Raw genomic sequence first — 21,584 nt, 5'->3', positions numbered from 1 at the left:
CTTTTTCCAGTGGATATTCTTTCCTGCTTTGTCGAACATTGGTTGACCATAGAGTTGAGGGCCCATTTCTGAGTTCTCTAGTCTGTTCCATTGATCTATGTGTCTGTTTCTGTGCCAGTACCACACTGTCTTGATGATCATAACTTTGTAATACAGCTTGAAATCCAGCATGGTGATACCCCTGGCATTTGGGTTTCTTGTTTTAATATCCCTTTGGCTATTCAGGGTCTTTTCTGATTCCATACAAATCTTAAGATTATTTGTTCCAGCTCTGTGAAGAAAGCCCTTGGTATTTTGATAGGGATTGCATTGAACGTGTAAATTGCCCTAGGTAGCATACACATTTTCACAATATTTATTCTTCCAATCTATGAGCATGAAATGTTTCTCCATCTCTTTGTGTGTTCCTCAATTTGTTTAAATGGTGTAATGGAGTTCTTAGGATATAGATCCTTTACCTCTTTGGTTAGGTTATTCCTAGGTACTTATGGTTTTGGGTGCCATTGTAAATGGGATTGATTCCTTAATTTCTCTTTCTTCAGTCTAATTGTTAGTATATAGAAATGCCACTGATTTCTGGGCATTGATTTTGTATCCTGCCACACTGCCAAATTGCTGTATGAGTTCTAGCAATCTTGGGATGGAGTTTTTTGGTTTTTCTACGTATAGTATCATGTCATCTGTGAAGAGAGAGAGTTTGATTTCTTCTTTGCCAATGTGAATGCCTTTTGTCTCTTTTTGTTGTCTGATTGCTGAGGCTAGGACTTCTAGTACTATGTTGAATAGCAGTGAGGAGAGTGGACATCCCTGTTGTGTTCCTGATCTTAGGGAAAAGGCTCTTAGCTTTTCCCCACTGAGAATGAAATTCACTGTGGACTTTTCATACATGGCTTTTAGAATTGAAGAATGTTCCCTCTATCCCTACACCTTGACGAGTTTTAATCAGGAATGGATGCTGTATTTTGTCAAATGCTTTCTCTGCATCTATTGAGAGGATCATATGGTTCTTGTTTTTTTCTCTTGTTGATATGAACTATCACATTGATTGCTTTACAAGTGTTGAACCAGCCTTGAACTCCGGGGAAAAATCTCACTTGGTCATGGTGAATAATCTTAATGTACTGTTGGATTGTATTGGCTAATATCTTGTTGAGAATTTTTGCTTCTGTTTCATTAGGTAAATTGGTCTATAATTCTCCTTTTTGGTGGGGTCTTTGTCTGCTTTTGGAATTAAGGTGATGCTGACCTCATAAAACGAGTTTGGAAGTATTCCATCCCTTTCTAGCCTTCAAAACAGCTTTAGTAGGATAGATATTATTTCTTCTTTAAACGTTTGATACAATTCCCCAGGGAAGCCATGTGGCCCAGGACTTTTGTGTTTTGGGAGGTTTTTGATGACTGTTTCAATTTCCTCACTGGTTATTGGCCTGTTCAGGCATTCTATTTCCTCCTGTTCTGGTTTTGGTAATTTGTAGTTTTTCAGAAATGTATCTATTTCTTCTAGATTGCCTAATTTGTTGGCATATAGCTGATCATAATGTTTTTTAAAACTTTGTATTTATGTAAAAAATGTAAAAAAATAAATAAAAATAAAAACTTTGTGTTTCCTTGATATTGGTTCTGATCTCTCGTCTTTCATTCATGATTTTATTGATTTTAGTCTTTTCTCTTTAGTAAGGTTGGCTAATGGTTTATCTATCTTATTCTTTCAAAGAACCAACTTCTGATTTTGTTGATCTGTTCTACAGTTCTTCTGATCTCTATTTCATTGAGTTCTGCTCAAATCTTTATTATCTCTCTTCTGCTTGGTGTAGGTTTTACTTGCTGTGTTTTCTCCAATTCCTTTAGGGGCAAGGTTAGCTTGTGTTTTTGAGGTTTTCCAACTTTTTGAGGGATGCTTGTATTTTGATGTATTTCCCTTTTAGGACTGCTTTTGCTGTATCCCAAAGATTTTTAATGGTTGTATCTTCATTTTCATTACTCTCCATGAAGCTTTTTAATTCTCTAATTTCCTGGTTGACCCATTCATCCTTTAGTAGGATGATCTTGAACCTCCACATGTTTGGTTTCTTCCAAATTTCTTCTTGTGATTGAGTTCTAGTTGCAAAGCATTGTCACCTGAAAATATGCAAGGGACAATCCCAATATTTTGGTATCAGTTGAGACCTGATTTGTGACCCAGTATGTGGTCTATTCTGGAGAAAGTTCCATGTGCACTTAAGAAGAATGTGTATCCAGTTGGGTTCAGAAGGAAGGTTCTGTATATATCTAAAATCCAAGTGGTACAGTGTATCATTTAAAGCCCTTGTTTCTTTGGTGATGTTGTGCTTAGAAACTGTCATTTCCTGAAAGTGCCTTGTTGAAGTCTCTTACTATGAATGTATTATTATCTAAGTATTTTTTACTTTGGTTATTGATTGATATACTTGGCATCTCCCACGTTAAGTGCATAAATATTCATGGTTATTTGGTCTTATTGCTGGATAGACCCTTTAAGTATGATATAGTGTCTTTCTTCATGTCTTACTACAGTCTTTGGTATAAACTTTTATGTTATATGAGGATTGCAACACCAGCTTTCTTTTGAAGACCATCTGAATGGTAAATGTTTTTCCACTCCTTCATTTTCAAGCTGTAGATGCCTTTGGTCTAAAATGAGTCTCCTGTAGACAGCATGTAGATGGATCTTTCTTTTTTACCCAGTCTGATACTCTGCATCATTTGATGGGATCATTCAGCCCATTGACATTCAGAGTAACTATTGAAGGATATGAGTTTAGTGTCATGGTATTACTTATTCAGTCCTTGTTTCGTGGATTGTTTCTTTGGGCTCCCTCTTTCTTTTACAGGGTCCTCCTTAATATTTCTTGCAGGGCCAGTTTGGTGGTCACGTATTCTTTCAGTTTCTGCCTATCTGGGAAGCTCTTTATCTCTCCTTCTACTCTGAATGACAGCCTTGCTGGATAAAGTGTTCTTGGCTGCCTGTTCTTCTCATTTAGTACCCTGAATATATCCTGCCAGCCCTTTTTGGCCTGCCAAGTCTCTGTGGAGAGGTCTGCTATTAATATTTCATCCCATATAAGTTAAGAATCTCTTGTCTCATGCTGCTTTAAGAATTTTCTCTTTATCTTTGAAATGTGTAAGTTTCACTATTAAATGCTGAAGTGTTGAATGGTTTTTACTGATTTTTCGGGGGTGGGGACCTCTCTATCTCTTGGATCTGAATGCCTATTCCTTCTCCAGATTTGGGAAGTTGTCAGCTAAGATTTGTTCAAATATACTTTGTGGTCCTCTCTCTGTCTCAAGGAATCTCTACTCTGGAATCCCAATTAGACGTAAATTCTTCCTTCTCAAGCTGTCATTTATTTCCCTAAGCTTTTCCTCATGGGCTCTTAATTGTTTTTCTCTTTTTTTCTAGGCCTCCTTCCTCACCATCAACTTGTCTTCTATGTCACTCACTCTCTCTTCCATCTCATTAACCCTAGCAGTTAGGACATCCAGATTGGATTGCATTTCATTCGATCTATTTTTAATTTTGGCCAGAATAGATCTCCATTCTGCAGTAATGAAGTCTCTAGAGTCCTTTTTGCTTTTGTCCAGAGCCACCAGTAGCTTTATCATTGTACTTCTGAATTGACATTCTGACATCATATTCTGTATGAATTTCTGTCAGATATCCAAATTCTGTAACGCTGTGGCAGAGAGTACTGCTTCTGGTTCTTTCTTTAGTGGTGAATTATTCCTTCTAGTCATTTTGTCCAGTGCAGAGTGGCTGTTTGAGTGGGCTGAGTCAAAAATATCAACCACGACCTAAGTAAAATACACCCTAGATGATTCCAAAGAGGCCAGAGACCAGAAAATGAAAGAAAAGTAGAACAGAACAAAATAAAGGAAAAGGACCACTAAAGTGAAAAACAATTTTAAAACAAAGTAGTAAAAATAAAAAGCCCAAAAACAAAAACAAAGAAGAAGAAAAAGAAAAGAAAGAAAAGAGGAAAAAGGAAAAAAATGTGGGGGGTGGTGGTGGTGATGAGGAAGTGGTAGTGGAGAGAGAATGTAGTCTACCTGAGGGGTCCTATATGGTGATCCTCTTGGTTCTGAGTGTGTTTTGTTCTGTATGTTATAAGATGCTCAGTCCCAAATTTATATAAACCAGCACTACTTATAGAAAGGCCCACCATTGACCACCAAAACATAAACAAGTTAAAAGAGGGGGGCAGAATGGGAAGGAAGAGAGAATATAATCTCACAGAATGAACCAGCACAGTATACCACTTGGTTCTGGGTGCATGCTGGTCATGTTTTAGAAGGTATTTTTTTTATGTTTTTTTTTTTTATGTTTTAGAAGGTATTAGCTTTTACCATTGTAGAACAAAATGAGGTAGAAAACCAAAAAACACAAAACAAAAACCCATGTCTCGTGTATCTACCAAAATTAAATCAAATACTTTGAAGGGAATCCAGAAGTGGAAAATATATCTAAGACGTAATGGTAGAACTATGAAAATCAAAAGGGAAAAAACTTAAAAATGAAGAGCTGGTAAAATACTGTAGTCAAGGTGGTAAAAGAGAAAAAATATTGGAAATTTTTAGTCTGATATAAAAAATGAGTCATAATGGAAAAAGAAAAAAGCACCCTCTCATTCTATACAGTATTTTCCCCTCAGTCCTGGAGCTTTCCAGTGCTGCTTGGTCAAAACTTGCTCTTCCCCTGTCCTTCCAGCAGGTCTTCTGGGGGAGGGGCTGCTGTGCTGTTCTCAGGTGTGTGCACCTGGGGGAGCTGCCCCGCCCTCACCAGGTGCCGGGCTCAGTGGGAGATGTTTATCCTGTGAGGCTCCTGCTCCCTGGTGGCCCCGCTCTGTCCCAGGTACAAGGTGACACCAGGAGGGACAACCACACTGGCGGCGGCCAGCTTCAAGCCCTAAAGTCAGCTCCCACAGTAACACCCGAAGCTCCCAGTCCTCACTGGCCTGGATGCTCCAGGGGCGGGGGCACTGATCTGCCCAGTTCAGGGGTGCCCTGCGGCAAGAGCGTCCTCACTGTCTTGTGTCCTCCCGGCCTCCCCCTGTCCCAGGGGGAGCGCCGGATCTTGGGCTGTGTCCCTGGGGTGCCCTGGGCTCCGGGGCCTGCACCGCTGGAATCGCGCTCCCGAGGCCACAGAGCCCCCTCCGCGGGGAGCCTCCGCCTGAGCTGCTCCCGGGGCCCCGCCGGGCATGGGCTGCAGCCCGTTCGGGAGCTCGGCCGCCGAGTGTGGCGGGCTCTCCCCTGGGGTGCACTTCCTCTGTTAGTGACCCGGGGAACCTGGGGGCTCCACTGTCCCTCCTGAGATCCTGCCCAAGTTCCCTGCTAAGCGCCTTTTCATCTGGGAAGAATCCGGTGCGGATTTTTAAAGTTCCTGCCTCTCCGGGGCTGGGCTCTCCTGTCCTGGAGGCTCTTGCACAGGACCTTAGCCCGGTTCCTCGCGGAGGCCCCTCCCCCACTGGATTCTTTTTTATTTTTATTTTCTGCCTCCCTACCTTGCTAGAAGTGCAAACCCTTCTCTCTGTAGCGTTCTGGCTGTTCTCTCTTTAAAATCTCAGGTCGAACTTGTAGGTGTTCAGGATGGTTTTTAAGTTATCTAGGTAAGTTGTTGGGACCAGGTGAGCTGAGGACCCTACTCCTCCGCCATCTTGCCCCACCCCCTCATCACCAAATTAATGAGAGGGGCGGGTTCAACCAGGATCTCTGTCTCTACAAAGGTCCAGTTTTAACTAGTATCATAGGCCTACTAAACCTGTCCTTTTGCCTTCCATACAATACATCTCAACTGGAACTCTTCTGATTCCAAAATTAAGAACCCAAACGTGCATCAGAAGATCGTTGAAGAAATCCCACTCTTCTGTTTTCATCATTACGTTTTGCATTCTACCAAGAAATTATACTCTAAATAGAGCCAAAATCCCAAGAGGAGGCAAATCACATACATCCTAATAATATTCATGCTTTTAGTTTGGGAGATAATATTGTATTCTTTTACTGACAGTCCTTAAGTTGTCAGTTCTCCTAAACACATCAACAATCACCCCTAAAAACTCAAGATTAGACTTTTTAAGAAGGTAATGACAGCCTAATGAACATAGACCTTTTCTCACTCCTTTTTCTACTCCTTGGCAATACGGCACTGATGACAAGAGTCTATTTTTTCTCCAAAAGATAGGCCAGGGTACATGGCAGGGTACTTTTAGAGATATTCTATTATAAGAGAAAGAAGGAAAGGATGGTTGCATATGTAAAAGGATTTTTATTTTTGGTGGTAAGGAAGAAGTTACACAAAATTAAGAATTGAATCGGCAACCCATTTGCTGCTTAGTAGTTAAGTTTTATGTGTGTCTCCTTAATTCTAGAAACTTTTTTTTTTTTTTTTTTATTTATGATAGTCACACAGAGAGAGAGAGAGAGGCAGAGACACAGGCAGAGGGAGAAGCAGGCTCCATGCACCGGGAGCCTGACATGGGATTCGATCCCGGGTCTCCAGGATCGCGCCCTGGGCCAAAGGCAGGCGCCAAACCGCTGCGCCACCCAGGGATCCCTAGAAACTTTTTCAATACACAAGAGTTTTCTATGATAGCACGATATATTCCAAGCTCTAAAAGAATGAGAATCATGCCTGTTTTGCTCATCACTAAACCTTATATCTCTGTGGAATAATAGAGTGCCTGGCATATAGTAGGTTTTCAATAAATATTTCTTCAATGAGGAAACTGAGACATAATTATTTTCCTAACATGTTCATTTGTCTTTCTAGACTCCTTGAACCCAAGGATGATGTCTATTGTCTGAGAACCCCCAGAGTGTTTGACACATGCTTATTTTTGCCTGATCAATGAACAAATGGATTTTTTTTCTGCAAAATCATTTCCTTTTATTCTGTGGCACTTCAATAAAGTAAGTAGACTTGTGCATGATTTGTCTTAATTTATATATGATGGTGGGGATTAAGACCGAAGAAAGGCTTCTGGGGGAATTCCTGCTCTTTATTTCCTAAGATCTTCAGGGCAGGGGCTGACTTTTCTCGACTTCCCCACACTTCCTAACCAACAGTCGGCCTGAATGGACATTGGCCAAACATTTGGAGCAGCATCTTGAAGAGAGGCAATCTGTTTAGAACAACCCATTCACCTGTTCAGTTTCAGGGTCCAAATCAATATCATAGAAACAGGGCTGAGTGGGGAGTCCAGGCATTGTGCTCATTGTCCCTACCAAGGGGTACAGAAAACTGGCCCTGACGCTGGCATGGATGTCATGAATGGGCAAGACAAAGCCTGTGGGCACACCCTTTTGCCCTGGGTTATGAGACAAGGACAAGTGTGTTTTGGCCATGCAGATAGGCAGGTTCCCAAAGCCCTGTTTCGTGTAGACTTCAGCTTTGTGTTGAGCTTCAGGAAGCAATTCTATGTCGTCAGCCCCATAGATTTTCTATGCAATGATCCTGATTTTATCCTCAACTGGGAGTTTGAGGTCATAAAGGAGCTGGAAGCTGCTGGGTGCTTGAGCTGCTCTCTGGACAGCCTGAGCTAGGGCTAAAGCACCCATACCTCCTTCTGCCCAGTGAGTGCATTTCACAGCATCAAAAGCCCCATGTTCTTTGGCAAGGCGGCTGACGAGGTCCAGCTCGGCCTCTGTAAACAAATGGATTTTAATTATATATCATTTGTATCTATCTGAGGTCCAGGTCAAACTAGCTATCCAAAGTGTCTGTCATCCTGAATTCCATTCTGTTTTCATATGCAGTCTTATGTATCAGAGCTTTACATTTCTTTGGTCTCCAAAGTAATAAATACCTTCAACCAAAATATATGATTTTGTTTGTTTGTTTTTTGACTCAGTTTATGCTAAAACATTCTGTCCTAATCCCAGGCTTATGTGAATATCTGACTTTTACACAAGGTAATAATTTGAATTCATATTTATACTATTCCAGTTTCTTTTTCAGCTGAACCTATTCCCACTTTGTCTTTTTTTTTTCTAGTTACATGTTGTTTTCTTTCCTAAGATGCTTAAGTCACAATTTGCTTTTATTTGTCTGGTTGTGCTCAGGCCTTTGCTGAATTAGACCTCTGATCCTTGACCTACCTAGCTATGGCACTCCAGAAAATGAGTTGTTTTTTTAAAAATAGAACATCCACTATACCATGTGGTAGTAAATTTTGCTGCCTTTAAATTGTCAGTAATTTTTACTTAATTCAAATATTTACATAGAATAATCAGGAAAGAAAAAAGCCCCAGATATTTTTAAGACAATTTAGGTCAATGGTTCTGAATATGAATTGTAGACTCATTGGCAGCAGTGGAGTGGATAAAGGCGATGGAAAGAGTGTACAGTTTTAAACAGAGCTTGCAAATGTGTAAGACCAAGCATTGCCTATAAATAGAATACATGACATGACATGGCTGGTTTCCTCATTCTGTCTCCCATCTCATATCTGCCAGGACTTCTCCCAAACCCACTCCTGCTAATTCATGAAAAATTGAGATTTATTAAGTGAAAGGATCTAGAGTATTAAGCTGTCTATTATACTATAATCATGCCCATATATTTTAATTAGCCAGAAATAGAGGATGTGTGACAAGATTTTCCAGGACAAGCAGGGGAAAGAGGATACCACTTAAAGGCAGATATGTTATAATCTTTCAAGAGAAACTTCACCTATGGTCTTTCTGTTGGCCTGTTTTCCACAATCCAGAGTTCATGTGACACTGCCTTCCCATTTGTTCATGACTCAGATTTGACCTCTAAGCTCTCTGGGGAACATACTTTTATTCAATGTTTCTCTGCTGTGGCTCTAAGATCGCATGCACCAAGTAGTGTTAGTAAGCTGAATAAACATGTAAGTCATTTCTGTGCATTAACTCTAAGTTGAAAAATATATGCTTTTGTAATGAATAAAATATAAATTTCTATAAAAGGCTCACTAAGGTCACTATAGTTATTTATCTTTATGTATTTTTTCAATTAACGTATACCAAAAGCACAATTACTATTATGAGTTTATGAATGTTTATAGTAAAAGTTGTCCCAAGAAGTAGAAAACAGTAGGGATTGCTCATTTTAAATGATGTTGGTCAATACAATTAACCTAACAACCAAAACTTCCCACACTCCACTAATGTTCTACTTACTAGAATAGTATTTCAAGCAAGTACACTCCAGTACAAACCATTGAACCATTCTTTATTGCTTGATATAGTGAGATTTGAGCTCCATATGCAGGGAAACAAAGTTACCAGGATATATATAGATATTCTGTAGGCTTAGGTTTACATTATGAATGTTAAAACCTATCAAAACTCTCTTGTCCAAAATAGTAGGATGTGACAGTCCAGTGGCAGCAAGTAAATTTGATTTTGCTTGGTAACTACAATCAAAGGCCATTCATTGCTTGGAGTCCCATTCAGAAAATGATGCTAAGGTACCATCCATGCTCACTAGATGAAGAATGCCACAACCAGTTAACAAGGTATCATAACCTGGGAATGGGAAACAGAGGAATGCCTGCTACATATTTGCTGCTGTGGACCATATTTTATCTTGTGCATGAATTGCTGCAATAGTTTCTGAGCTGGTACCATTGCTCCAACCAATTCATCTTCTAAATTAGCCATCTTTTAACACTGGGTTGGCTATTAGACAGCCTATAAGCTCTCAATCAAATTATTCAACTGATTCTGTGATGCCACCAGAATTTGAGCCCATCCTATATATCTAATCTTATATCATCATTCCTCCAGCTAGTATTTTGAACACTTGCCAGCATGATCATCATGCTCTGTAACATACTATATTCACTATTCCCTCCTATGTCATGTACCAGTCCTTCCCACTTGAAATGCCCCTCCTCTCTATTCACCTTAATCCAAACTTCCTATTCTAATTAGATTCTTTATGTAGCTTATCCAATTAATATAAATAAAGCATTGTGGAATTTATTGTAAGGAAATATGTACACTAAAATTAACATTGTAACTGGAAAGCCTCTAACAACTGAGGAAGCTCTAGAAATTGGCAATTTTCTCCATTTATCTCTCATGGGTTATAATGATCTTTCTACTTCTCATCTACTCTCAACATCATTTGAGATTTGCATTTACTTTTTTCTTTTTTCTATCAAATAGCTTTTTCTGCTTCCTCAAAATTTCTGCCCCCCCCTGACATTTTCTGCTCCTTGTAAGTTTGCCTTGGAAATGGCCATTATGGCCTCCTTTACTGCCCTATAGATCAAGACTTCTACTACTATTCATATCAATTTCTCAATATTTCTTAAGTGAAAACTCAGAATCCAGGAATCTGGCTGACCCAAATGATCTTTTTGCATCAACCCACAATAAAACAAGTCACTTAACAGTTTATGGATTCATCATGGATCAGATAGCCAAGTGGCAAGCTAAAGTGACAGACAGAGGGGATACATAGAACAAAATATGGATGGGCAAGTTTCCCTCACAGGATATAAGGGCAAGCCATGAGATTAAAACTGCCAACTCTCCTTCCTTTACTATCTAGCTCTAGTCCCTCTTCCTCTGTGAAGCCATCTACAACTAGAGATGAGAAGGTAATCTCCCTTCTGGAAATTACAATACAATGGGTAGTCAATATCACTTATTATGTTTTAGAATATATATTTACAGATTATTCCTAATTTTTAATCAAAGTTTCACCTCATATAACTAATAATTTGAATAGGCATTAAGTACAAGCCATGTCATAGGTTTTTGTTTGGTTTTTATTGGATTTTGTAATTATTCATGATAGCTAACACAATGTTGGGTACTCAGTAAATAGGTAATGCGTAATGCATTTATTGATATTAAAAGGATGGAATTTATAATGTGATTATATTTTCAGGCTAAGGAGAAAAACAAGCATTCTCATCTCAAAACAAATTGCATAAGTCAAAATATTGAACAGATGGGTGTATAATTAAATCATTCTTCTATAGGTAGATTTCACTATTCATTTTTTCTCCCCTGGGAAATTAGAAGAGTCAGTTCAAAGAAAACTGAAAAATTCCATTTGAAGAGATTTCCCCTGAGGTTTATGTCAGATCGTGTGAAATAATTTGTGTTTTCATTTAGACAGCCTAATACCAAAGCTAATGACATGATTATTTTCGTGACATAAAGACCTTATAGTTTTCATAGTAAAAGATTCTTATCTATTATATAGCTTAGTATAGAATCAGTATGTTACATTATATAAAGAGGTATTTTAAAATTTTTATTAGTTTATTTAAATTCAATTAACATATAGTGTACTATTAGTTTCAGAGATAGAATTCAGCGATTCATCAGTTGCATTTAACACCCGGTGCTCATTACATCAAGTGCCCTCTTTAATGCCCATCACCTAGTTACCCAATACCCCCCTCCGTCTCCCATCCAGCAGCCCTCAGTTTGTTTCCTATAGTTGAGAGTCTCTTATGGTTTGTCTCCCTTCTGATTTCATCATATTTTATTTTCCCTCCCTTCCCCTATGACCCTCTGTTTTGTTTCTTAAATTCCACATGAGTGAAATCATATGGTAATTATTTTTCTTATTGACTTATTTTGCTTAGCATAAACCCTCTAGTTCCATCTACACATTGCAAATGGTAAGACTGTATATTTGATGGCTTAATAAATTCTATTATATAAATTATAATATGAATAATTGTGATATATTATATATAAGTATAATACATTTATTATAAATATATTAATTATAATATAAATATCATATATTATTTATTATAAATATATTATTTATTATATTATATTTATATTATAAATGTAATGTTTATATATTATATATAAATATTACATTAAATTTATGTATTAAAATATATTATATAAAATATATATCATATAATATTCCATTATATATACATATATATATCACATCTTCTTTATCCATTCATCAAAAAAATTGTTAGATCTCATACAGGAATTCAGCAAAGTGGCAGGATATAAAAATCAATACACAGAAATTAGTTGCATATCTATATACTAACAATGAGATAGAATAAAGAGAAATTAGGGAATCAGTCCTATTTACAAATGCACCAAGAACTGTAAGATACCTAGGAATAAACCTAACCAAAGAGGTAAAGGATTTGTATTCTGAAAACTATAAAAGAGACATTCCACTACTTAATTTATACTTCATTTCTGGTGAAAAGATTATTTTATTTATTTAAGTTTTTGAAGTTTTAATTTAAATTCTAGTTAGTTAATAAATAGTAAAATATTGGTTTCAGAAGTAGAATTTAACGATTCATCACTTACTTATAACACTCAGTGCTCATCACAAGTGCCCTCCTTAGACTTTATCCATACCTGAAGTATGAACTAGATTCCTAAATTTAAAAAAAAAAACATGATATGTATATGTATTTACCATGTATGGATTCAAAAGACACAGAATCTTAGTGAAGGCTGTTTAAGCTGTGTAACTTTGGACAAGTCAATCCACCTATTTCTTGATTATTCTAATTAAGAAAATGAAGACAGTAAAACTATCTTGATTTTTCTGATAAAGAAAATGAAGAGAGTAAAACTGCTGAAATATTTTCCACCTGTAGGAAATTTACTCAAAATTTTGTCTCTAGAACAAATCTCATGTCTGTGCTCCAAGGCAGTATATCCAACTGTCTAGTTTATACTTTTTTTTAGATGTCTCAATGGCACCTGGAAAATATAAATAAATACTGGATACTCTTTTTTGCCTCCCCAACCTAGTCCTACTTATGTTGCCACTTAAACTTCCAAGTGATATCACCATCTATTCAGTTCAGTACTCTCTCTCCCTTACCCCATATACCCAATCCATCACCAAGTCCACTTAAATATCTCTACAATTTATCTACTACCTTTTTTAAGGTTTTATTTGTTTATTCATGAGAGGCACAAAGAGAGAGAGAGGCGGAGGGAGAAGCAGGATCCATGCAGGGAGCCCGACGTGGGACTCAATCCCAGGTCTCCAGGATCAGGCCCTGGGCTGAAGGCGGCGCTAAACCGCTGAACCACCTGGGCTGCCCCCATCTACTACTTTCTGTCTACCACTACCCCTGAGTTCTATGCTTTCATCTTCTCCTGCCCTAAAAATCACTACGTTATTAATTGGTCTAATCTTCATCCATTCTTCTCTCCCTCCAGATGGTTCTTCACACTTAGAATGAGGTGTTTGAAAGAAAATCTGATTGTGTCTTCCCTTTGCTAAAGAATCTTCAGTGCCTTGCTGGAACACTTGAGATAAAGGCAAAATTCCTTAAGATGCTAATCAAGACTTCCTATGACCTCATCCCTAAGTATACCTACATTCTCTTTTGAATCATGCTCTCTTTTATTTGTTCTTTCCTAACCACACTGAACTCTCAGACTCTCATATTCACTATGACCCCTCCTCACAAATAAGTGTTACCACATATTGGTTCTCCTTGTGCTTAGTTAACTTATAATCATCCATCATATCTCAGTGCAAATGTCATTTCCAAACCACTCAGACTGAGGTTTCATCCAAATATTTCATTCAAATATTTCAATATTTATCCTTCAGTCAATACCTAGTTACTTTTAATAACAGGTATCCTTCAGTCAACACCTGGTTGCCTTAGTTTACCAGACTATAACTCCATTAGGGCAGGAGCCACACCTGTTTTGCTATCCATTGTATCTTCAGTGTAGAGCTCAATCCTAGACCAGAACATTTTAGGCACTCGAAAATATTTTATTGAATGAACTAACAAACTGCTGCCTAAATTTGAGGTTTTATAGTGTGTCCTAAGGGGGCTTTCATTAATTTTGCTTCCATGCCATGCCTTCAATTATAGTCATATCCATCAAGTGATTTTGTGCATCTTATTTAGATAGCAAATTCAAGGATTTAAGCATAAGAGCTTTAGGACTTTGAAACAAATAAGTCATGCTGGTTAATTTGATGTGTCAGCTTGGCTGCACGACAGTGCCCAGATATTTGGTCAAATATTATTCTGGATGTTTCTGAGAAGGTGTTTTTTGGATGAGATGAACATTTAAATTTGTAGATTTCGATAAAGCAGATTATCTTCCGCACTGTGAGTGGGCCCTCATCTAATTAGTTAAAGGCCTTTGTAGAACAAAGACTGACTTCTTGAGAAAGAAGGAATTCTACCAATAGACTGCCTTTGCATTCAGATTGCAGCTCTTCCCTGAGTCCTCAGCCTACCATCCTACACTGCAGATTTTGGACTTATCTCCACAATCATGTGAGCTGATCCCTTAAAATAATTTCTCTCTGGAGAACCTTAACTAATACAGAAGGAAAGGTAAAATCACCAGTGAGTTCTATTTTAGAAGTTGGATGCAATAGAAACTTTTTCTCAGAACTGCATGAGCCTGACATTTGTTGTTGTTTTTTAATGGACATCAGTTGCTTCCATAATGAAATCACATAATCTGATGAGATTTTAATGTTGATATCAAACAATCAAGACCCCAAGACCCTGAGATCATGACCTGAGCCAAAATCAAACGTCAGATGCTTAACCAACTAAGCCACTTAGGCTCCCCCCAGAGTTCTCTTGAGTCTTCTGCCAGTTTCTCTTTCAACCTCAATGTGGAAATATGGGAGAATGGAAGGAGAACAGAAAGAAGCAGAGTTACTCTACATAGTCTTACTATGCAGCAGAAAGGTAACCCTACTATACCATTCCCCCAAGAGTTCCTGGGCTTCAAGCAACTCTGATGTTCTTGGGTTCTTTATATTAGCTTTCTCCAGCTACCTCAGTATCTATAATCAGTATTTATAGTCAATTCAAACACTCAGACGTTTTTCATGCCCGCTACTCTTTAGCTCTGTCATATTCATTCTGTACTTGAACAGTTAGGATAAGAAACTAATTGAAGATATTTATGTTTTTCCTTACCAAATTTCATTTTGATAGTTTCAGCCCCTAAATCCAGATGCTTAGGGTCTTGAGATTCTTATTCCAAGCTACCCCTCCACATATGTAATTATCATGTCGTGAATGTCCCCATAACAATCATTAAGGAAAAGTGCACAGGATCATCTTAAAGGAAACCTCTCTCTCTAGGTTAATATTAACTCTTTAATTATCTTTCTTTAGGGTCATTCAACTGGTTATAGACCCACTTAACTTGTATTTTCATTTAGTCCCAATATCTTCTTCCTATCCCAAAGGCTATTCAGGTAGTTCAGGCAGTACTTTGAAATATTACATTCGTGTATTTGTCTATGGAATCATGTGGATTGCATAGAAACTAACATTATATCTTATACTAGTCTCTAGTAATTAATTTCCCTCTCTCAATCAACAATTGGTATATTATCAACACATTAGTGAAAGAAGAGAAATCTTCACGTTGAACACCTAGGAATAAAAGAGCAACAATATTAACACTTAAAATTTGAAAAAGCTTTCAATTATTATCCTTATCAACATCATCAGCATCCTCTTCATTTGACATGCAAATTGCCACACATTTTGTTATTATTATTCCCATTTTAAAAATGAGTAAACTGAAGACATGAATAATTAGTTGACTTATCCAGAGTCACAATGATAGTAAGTGGGGACAGAATACAGACCATCTAAATTGGGTTTTATTTTTATTATATACTAAACTGGCTCACTAGACAAAACATTTTGCAGATGATTAAGTAAGATTAAGAGTCTAAAAATGACTAAGATTACATCAAGCCGGTCAAAATTAATCGACCTTTTCTACAACTTTTACAAAACAAGGTTCATATGTATCTATTAGCCCTATACTTACATTAATAAAATATTAGTTTAACCCTTGATTGAAAGAAAATATATCACAGTTATTTCTGTAGATACTGGCATTCTTGTGACAAAAATTATAAAAACACATTTATCTGAAATCTTTAGAAATATTAAGTACATGAGTATCTTAATCTTGCTTTGGAAGTTAAACTACTAAATTTGCTTTTTAAAGGCAAAAGTCAATATTGAGTAAAAAGATTTTGTGTTTTTAAGGTCCAAGTGCCAACATGTATCCTTTGGGTCAGTCTTTAATCCACTGATTAAATGAATTTTCCCTTTTACATTCTGAAAACATGGACTAAGTATCACATTTCTGATTGCTGATAGAAACATTTTCAATTGCCACTACCATCATACACTAACTTGTATTTGATTTACCAGACTGTAGACCTCAGGATACAGGTCAGCTATCAAGATTATGGAATACCAAAAATCTGAATAGTTGGAAAAACTCCCAGAGATTAATCCATTTAAAATAATTATTATTCTTCTGTTTGACATAGCATAGGAAAAAACCCTTGGTTATGTCTAGAGACCAGTGTCAAATCATACTAGACTTTATGTTTCACTATGTTAACTAATAGCAAATGTAGATGTGTCACATGGGTATGCTTTCTAATTCTCTGATGGATCAAAAGTCATAGGTTTTACTGCTTTGGGTGCTGCCTGAACTCTGCAGGGAAGATGGCTAGGTAAGTATACTTGAGTATGTTGAGGTTGATCTGAAATGCAAGATCAAGACAAAGAAAATAACTTACCACTGCCTCCATCAAACCACTACTACAGTTAGCTTTATAGACCTTATTTTCTACATTGACAATTTGCTTTTTCTCATTCTCTCTTTCCAGTTTAGGATTTCTAACTGTCTTAACTTCAACTTGGGAATGTGTCTCTAATACATTTCTATTCTGCTTACTCTACCTTGATTTCTAATTTCTCTTCTCAATAATCTGGTATTTTGGCCTGATTATATTTTTGCTCTGTGGTTTAATATTGATGTTCTTTACCCTGGACTAGATATTGTGATCATGATAACTCTGCCATATTGGTTTGGCAGAAGACTCTTACTCTGATTAGCTGTTGTTTCAGCAAAATCCATTTTTTAAATTCTTAAAACTTCTTTATTAAAGTAGAATTGACACACAATGTTACATTTGTGTCAAGCTTACCACATAATGATTCCACAACTCTATACGGTATGCTATGCTTACCACAACTAGCTACTGTCACCATACAACACTACCAGCATGATCTCTTGATGCTAACTGATGGTTATTAAGTAAAAAGTACATTCATCTCAGCTTGTTCAGGGAGAGGGTTGACTCTCTTTAGGGTTGCATATTCTAAAATCATATTCAACAATAAGGAATTGCTGCCTGTTCACACTTTATTCCATTTACTTAAACACATACAGTTGTAATATGAAAGAAAAACATTTGAGTTTGCACATTTACCTTAGCTATATAATTAATGAAGTTGGCAACAAATGTTAGGCACAGATAACAAAAGGAAATTGTAAGAAATTTTTCATTGAACATCCTTAAGATGGTTAGTGATTCATCTATCTTTTGAATAGCTATGGACTGTGGCAAGAGTGAATTGATAACACTACAAATTTCCTTCTAGCGCTTTTGTTCTATTGTCCTATTTGTTTTGTCAGTGGAAATAGTCTGGTGTATATAAATCAGATTGCCATTGCTGTCCATTTTGGTACAGCATACGCATTATAATTCATTTCTCATCACAAATAGAAAGTGTATAGAAAACAAAATCAATGGAAAAACATTCAAGCAGATCTTCTGCTTATAGCTAAGTAAACAACCATTATTACAAAGAACAAAGTCCTTGCACCCAAGAGATTCATGCAACAAAATATAGCCATAGTAAACTTTGGATTTTTATGGAAAATCATATGAAGCCCTGTTTCTATCTTCTGCATAGATAGGAAAATAATTTGATGTTTTAAAAAACAGAGTTCCCAAGATAACTATCTGGCAAAAGTATCAAAAGATAGCTTCCTGATGATTTTTAACTTAGTCATCTTGGGGTAATTTGGGTCTATTTTCACAGAAAAAAAAACTCTTGCAAATGAATTACAATTTTACACGTGCTTATGACTCAAAAGTTCAAGGACAAGTGACTGTGTTATATTCAGCTCTATTTTTATATTATATCAGACATAAACTCAATAAATATAATATGTTTGTTGAACAAATAAATGATCATCCACTGGTAAAAAATAAAACTGTAATCAAGCTATCAATGACCACCATATCTTCATCACCCTGGGCATCCTGGAGGGATATCAAAACATCATTTGATAATGTTACAACCACCAAAAACTTTTCCTAGTCATAAAAATATCTTTGTTCAGATGAGAAACTTCTACTTATCTCTGTATATCACCAATTCAGTCTCCCTGCATTCACAATTAAAATCAGTTTTCTAAGATCAGTCCTGAGTGACCCTTAATATATTAATTTGGCCCCTACTTGAGTCCACTGGTCTCCTACTTTTGCTTGTCCCTCTTCACCTCATTCTAACATGGCCATTGTAATCCTGCTAGAAAAGCCTATTAAGTTTTGCAGCCACTGAAACTTATGAAATTTTGTTGGACTAAGCCATACCTTGATGTCAGGCTATTTTTCAGAACTGCATTTCTAGAGATATAAGTCTGTTGTGTGATAGTTCAAAGGGATTTTTTTTTCCTTAAATTAATAGGAAGTAGTTACATCATTGTTTTTCCAAATAGGCCTTTTCGTTGTTCTGCTTATTTCTCCACGTGAATACCAGGCTCCCGTGTTTGGTTCCTGCTTCCAGATTCTGTGGATCCATAGGAGACACAACTTTTCTTTTCCTTTTTTTTTAAAAAGATGTTATTTATTTATTCAAGAGAGAGAGGGAGAGCAAGCAGTACGGAGGGGCAGAGGGAGAGAGAGAGAGAGAGAGAGGCAAACTCCCTGCTTAGGGAGTCTGATCAGGGGCTCGATCCCAGGACCCAGAGATCATGACCTGAGTTGGAGGTAGATGCCCCACCGACTGAGCCACCCAGGCACTCTGAGAAGCAACTTTTCTGTTTTTCTATGTAATGTGCCTGCACAAACCCTAACACTGGCCAGCTTTTCTTATCCTTTGTCAATTTCTGACAAGAATCCCCTCTGTCATTTTCTTCTACCAATTGTTATTCCTTTACAAAGGACATAGGAAGGGCAGCCGTGAATGAATTGTGTCAGGACTACTTTCACTCACCTGAAGGCAAGGTGGTCTTTCCAACCATAAAATCCGTAAGTCTGTGATTCCCTCAACCATACTCTCTGTCGTTGCGAGAGTTGGCAACTGTCATATTTCTCTGGAACACTGCAAAAAGAATGACAAACTAAAGGTTACTAGGAGATGTGAATGGCTGCTTTTTCACCTCTCATGCTTTGGAACTTTTATCTTGAGCCTAAAAGCCATAAAGACAAAAGAGAACAATAATTGCACATAAAATGAGAGCCATAAAATCCAGGCTGAATTGTAGCTTCTAGTTCCCTACGACCTTAGTTATACAACATATATCGGATATAACTGCGCTTTGTGAGCCAGAAAGTAAGACAAATATCCTGTCAAGAAGTTAGAATATTTGAAATTGTAACTGTCTCTGAAAATCCAACTTCATGAGGAATAAAAGATGGGCATTGTTTTCTCCATTTTTCAGTTGAGAAAAATGTAAGCCTAGGAAGATGGAGGAGAGGAAGCCTAGGGAAAAGAGACCCTAGTTGGTAGGGTCCACAGGCTCGGTCTCATAGCACTATGTTCTTTCAACTACAAGTTCAGTCTCTGCTTCCTCTGAACAGGTCTTGAAAAGCTAGATAGCTAATAAACTTCCAAGTCACATCTCTCCTTCGAACATTCATTACAATTCCTAAAGCAGAATGCATAATTATATTATGGAAATAATTAACATTATATGGGGAAAATCATTACTCTCAAAGTTTCAATCAGCAATAATTGTGCCTCAGATAAACTTCATGAGCTGTGATATTGCCACTGAGAAAAGATGCGTTAAAATTTGATGTAAGAGAAAAAGTTGATGTAAAAACGACTTGAATTAGAAAAATTTGAGAGTGGACATGTTAATACAGCAATATATTACATTCACAACTTTTCTGTGGTCTGAGTGACCCAGATTAACCACGTAGTTTCTTTTCAAAAACTCGACTTTCCTCGTTCTTCTTGACGAAATTTCTTGCACCATTGATGAACATCTCTACTTAACCTATCCTTACATTTTATGAAACACACATTCTGGCTGTTTGCAAACAGCATGCAATTGTAATGTCAGTCTTGAGAATTACCTTGTTACCTAGGCAGAAGGGGGAACTGTCACTTAAAAAAGAGAAAAAGAGGGAGTATTCTTGAGCAAAGACAGTGCAAATCAATCCAAAATGTTTAACAGAACTGAACCACTAAGAGTTGATAAGGACTCAAATGGTCAACAAATCCTGCTGATGGTCCTTTATTAATATTTTGAGCATGTGTATGCCTCTTCTACAGTTTATCTGTGATGGCCCGGCAGTACACTCACACTCAGCCTCCTTTGGGACAGTCACAGATGTCTCTGAGACCACTCTTTCTAGAGTCTGGAGTGTCACCTGAAGCAGCAACAACAGCAGCAACATAGGACAAAGCTGACTCAGTGGAACATAGCTATGAGCTTGACCTTATCAGCATCTTGATCTTTTGCCTATACAGTATAGATCCATGGTAATCTTTATGTCAGTAAAGCAGTAGGAGAAGAGAGTCAATTCTTTATACTTTTGTATCACACTTCAGATTACAAATGGGATATGAAGAAATGATGTGAGAGGAATTGGTGATAATAAATGTTATTATTTTAGGAGATGTATTGATGAAAAGAAGAAGAGGAGCACAATACTCCAAGAGCCAAAAGTGTTAAGGGAAGATTAGGGGAGCTAGGGTGGGAAAGACTTAGCATGCTCCTAGGCTAATGATGGAGAAATCATTAGAAAAGCTAAAAGTACAAAAGAGAGACAGAAATTGAGAATGTCTAAGACTTTACACTTATTTTATTCTTCTATACTGTTCCTCTTTCCCCACACCACTTTCATGCCATCTTTCCCATCTCACAGAGTTCCATTGCTCCAGTTGCTCAAGTCAAAAATCTAGAAAGACATACAATCCATTAGAAAGTCCTATCAACTCCAACTGTAACATTCCAACATTTAAAGTAAAATCCAAATCCAACCACTCCATGTAGCTACTCACTTGTGTCCACGTTACCCACATCTTACACCTCCTGATGTCAATACCCTCCTGATGGGGCTACCTCTTTTCCCTTTTCACTCTCTTATAATGCATTCTCCACATAGGGATTAAAATTCTCTTTGTAAAATATTGTAACTCTGATGTCTTTCTAAAGCACTGTAATAGAACTCATATTTCGTGGTCTGCAGAGATCCATCTGATAGGATTGCGACTTACCTCTTCAATCTCATCTTCTACCATTCTCCCAAGGGTTTGGTCTTCTTTCTGTTCAATTACTGTTAAGCTCATTTTAACCCCTGACTTATACATTTGTGATTTCCCTCAGCTCTTCACATATTTAGCTACTTGTGTATCAGCTCAAATGTCATTTTCTCAGACAGGCCTTTCTGGATCAGCATATCTAAAATAGTCCACCAAACTCAAATCACTTTCTTGTATATCTCCTTTTTTTATTTCCTTTATGAATCTTACCACAATCTGAAATCATACTGTATATTTTTTTGCTTTCTTATTTAC

General features: G+C 37.2%; 1 pseudogene; it reads right to left on the bottom strand.

The window, feature by feature from the left end:
- Window positions 1–7,065: 7,065 nt before the first annotated feature.
- Window positions 7,066–21,308, bottom strand: LOC111094949 (annotated as a pseudogene).
- Between the last annotated feature and the right edge of the window lie 276 nt (window positions 21,309–21,584).

The sequence above is a fragment of the Canis lupus genome, chromosome X (genome assembly GCF_011100685.1).
Source record: "Canis lupus familiaris isolate Mischka breed German Shepherd chromosome X, alternate assembly UU_Cfam_GSD_1.0, whole genome shotgun sequence".
Classification (NCBI taxonomy): Eukaryota; Metazoa; Chordata; class Mammalia; order Carnivora; family Canidae; genus Canis; species Canis lupus.
Note: the sequence above shows the minus strand (reverse complement) of the source record. Positions and strands in the feature narration are given on the sequence as shown.